The following is a 3,246-nucleotide window of genomic DNA, read 5'->3' on the forward strand; positions in this document are numbered from 1 at the left end:
GAAGGAAGGAAGGAAGGAAGGAAGGAAGGAAGGAAGGAAGGAAGGAAGGAAGGAAGGAAGGAAGGAAGGAAGGAAGGAAGGAAACAGATGATCCTAGATTATCCAGGTATCACTAATGGAATCACAAGGGTCCTTATTAGAGCTAGGCAGAAAGATCAGACTCAATAGAAGATATGACAGAAGCAAAAGATTGGAGGTAAGGAATAGGAAAGGAAGAGGCCATACTCAAACAATGCAGGTGACCTTTAGAAACTGAAATAGGGAAGGAAACAGATTCTGCCCTGAAGCCTGCAGAAGGAGCACAGTCCTGAAAATACCTTGGTTTTCGACTTTTGGCCTCCAAAACTTTAAAAGATTAAATCTTGTGTTGTTTTAAGCTCCTGCATTTGTAGTAATTTGTCACAGAAACCACAGGAAACTAGTACATACAAAGTATTTTTAGTGGCCTCTTTGACCACACTAAAACTTCCTCTGCTGTTGAGTTAAAACTTCCTCTCAATTCCATGCTTTAAACAGTCCTAAGGAGTCCCCTAATGCAGGGCATCTGGTGTCCTGAGTGGGTCAAAGATGTCCAGTCTGCTTCTAGCAGCTGTTCAGAAACTACACTGACAGCATACTCAGCCATGAAGACTCCCATTCATTTCAATGAGGAGAAAGTAAGTTTTTAAGCAATTTTGCAAAGGGTAACTATGTCATAATTGCAGCTTCAGTGTATCTGCGATGACAGAGGAGAAATCTATTTTGAACAGCGATTATTTTTATTTTCTTTTATTAATTGTGTATTGAAACAAGTAAGGTTCTCTGACATCAAACAGACCAGTTCTGAGGTTTTACCCAAGATAATTGAACAGCCCCAGCTTCTGCAGTGTTTATCAAAATACAAAAGAAAAAGTAGAGGTCATCTTTTTTTGATAGCAAATTGGACTCTTGCAAGCTAAGGGAGAGAAAGCTATGTCATACACGGAGATAGGGTACTTCCAAGGGTCTGCAGGTTTAGAAGCATGGCCTGCCTGGCTCACGCACACTCCTGCTGGTGAGGCCAAAGACATCCCACCAATATGTCTGAGAGAGTGTCAGTGCTGGAGGCAATGAGCCCACTCTGGCCACATGCTTACCAAGGGACAAGTGGGGCCTGTGTCCCCTGAGCTTGCTGTGGGCAGGTGGATGGGCAGCTGAGCAGTCTAGCGGAGAGTGGACTGGCAATGGGCTCCTAGCCCAGCCCTTAGGAGCCATGGAAGCACAGGGACAAGCACAAGGCTATGGGATGCAAAGTGACCCAAGGACAGGTGAGTCACAGCAAGGCTATGGGATGCAAAGTGACCCAAGGACAGGTGAGTCACAGGGATCTCTATTGCAATCATGCAGAATTGATGTGGTCTGACATGCCACCACCTCACATTCCTGAGGGGAACAGCCAAGCTGGTGGCTAGCATCCAGGCCATAACTGCAAACCCACACTGGGCAGGGTCTCCCTTCTGTGTGTTCAAGTGTTCTCAAGTTAGATTTTTAACAATTTTAAAAATGGCTGAGTTCAGGCTTGAAACCAACTACAAAAATGGATCTCAACACAGCTCTAAAACCAGGGGTGCATCCAGTAATCCCAACACAGTGACTCCCGGAGACCAGGTGTCCATGGGCCTACATCCCCTCTCAGCACTGACCAGCACTGCATTGATTTTACTCTTTACAATAAAAAAACAAACAAACAAAAAAAAAAACACTGAGTAATCTTGCACGTGACTGCCAGAAACTGTCTTGTCGGAAACGAAATCTATTTACGTTTAATGAAACGCCTGGCCACAGGCTTCATCTGCCACATTTACAGCACAGTGCAATGCACACAATAAACCAAACCACAAAGGCAGTTTCTGGCACTCATAGCACAGAGTTGTTTGCCACATGGGAGTAAAGCAGACATTTTAAGAGGAGGAGGGAGATGGAGAAGGGTGTCACATTCACTTCTAGTTCTGGAGCTGACGGGACAGCCAGTCCAGTCCTTCATGGAGCTGGTCACCACGGGCGCCACAGGTGGCCTGAATGTACCAGTTCCTGTGGAGCAGGGAATGCAGCCCCAGCTTGTCTGTGATCTCAGTGGTGTTCATGGTGTTGAGGAGGGCCTACTTGTTAGTGAACACCAGGGGGACCGCATTCCAGAGCTCATCCTGAGCCAACATCCTCATGAGCTCCTCATGGACCTTGTTCATGTACTCTCTGTCACTACTGTCCTCCATAAAGATCAGGCCTTATGTGTTCTGGAAGTAGTGGCACCACAGAGGCCAGATCTTGTGCTGGCCTGCCGTGTACCACACAGTGAAGCTGATGTTCTTAGACTCCATGGGTCTGCACTGAAGCCTGTGATGGGAGTGGTGGTCACAATCTCACCCAGCATCAGCTTATACAGAATCATCATCTTGCCTGCAGCATCCAGGCCCATCATGAGGACAAGCGTTTCTTTTCTGCCAAAAACACCCTTAAAGAGGTTGGTAAAGATATTCCCCATGGACCCTCAGCCTCCCAAGTACCTGGAACTACAGGCGTGCACCACCACACCTGGCTAATATATACATTTTTAGTAGAGAAGGGGGTTTTGCCATGTTGGCCAGGCTGGTCTCGAACTCCTGGCATCAAGTAATCTGCCCACCTCAGCCTCCCAAAGTGTTGGGATTATAGGCATGAGCCACCATGCCTGGCCTCCATCAAATAACTTTAAAAAAAAAACAGTTCTCTCAACTTCCTTGCATCGCTGTCTTCCCTTCACACTCCCTGGAGTTTGTCTCCACATCTAGACTTTCCCTGAGCTTCTGATCACACTGGCAAATATCACACAATTTTCCAATTGCTATCACTCTAACTCAAGGGTCTTATCTGGGCTCCCCTTCCTGCTCCATAACCCCTTCTTCTGTCTTTGGTCAAATCCCTTTTCTACTTCTTGAAGTGATGCTTCAAACTTCATTGTCTCCTTAAGCTTCCTACTCTCCCCTCCGCAATCCCAGCCCTCCCTCAGGAAATTATCTCACTTCATGCTTCATGTGAATTTCAACTTCTTGCCCCCTGTCTCACCACTACCTTCATTTAAGGCCAAGCTTCCTTTCTTGCTTTGTCTCCTCAGAAGATGAGATGTTCCTCCTCTAGTTCAAAACTAACTTCTTTCTTTGGGTTTTAATCTCATTCTGTTTTATTTCTACCTCAAATTACTCCGATTATTACCTGCTCTCTCTCTCTCTCCCATTCAATTGTCTGTTTTCC

The 3,246-nt window shown here is 46.1% G+C and overlaps 1 pseudogene; it reads right to left on the reverse strand.

Annotated features, from left to right (window-relative positions):
- Window positions 1-1,935: 1,935 nt before the first annotated feature.
- On the reverse strand, window positions 1,936-2,500 carry LOC105474060 (ADP-ribosylation factor 1 pseudogene; annotated as a pseudogene).
- Between the last annotated feature and the right edge of the window lie 746 nt (window positions 2,501-3,246).

The sequence above is a fragment of the Macaca nemestrina genome, chromosome 10 (genome assembly GCF_043159975.1).
Source record: "Macaca nemestrina isolate mMacNem1 chromosome 10, mMacNem.hap1, whole genome shotgun sequence".
Taxonomy (NCBI): domain Eukaryota; kingdom Metazoa; phylum Chordata; class Mammalia; order Primates; family Cercopithecidae; genus Macaca; species Macaca nemestrina.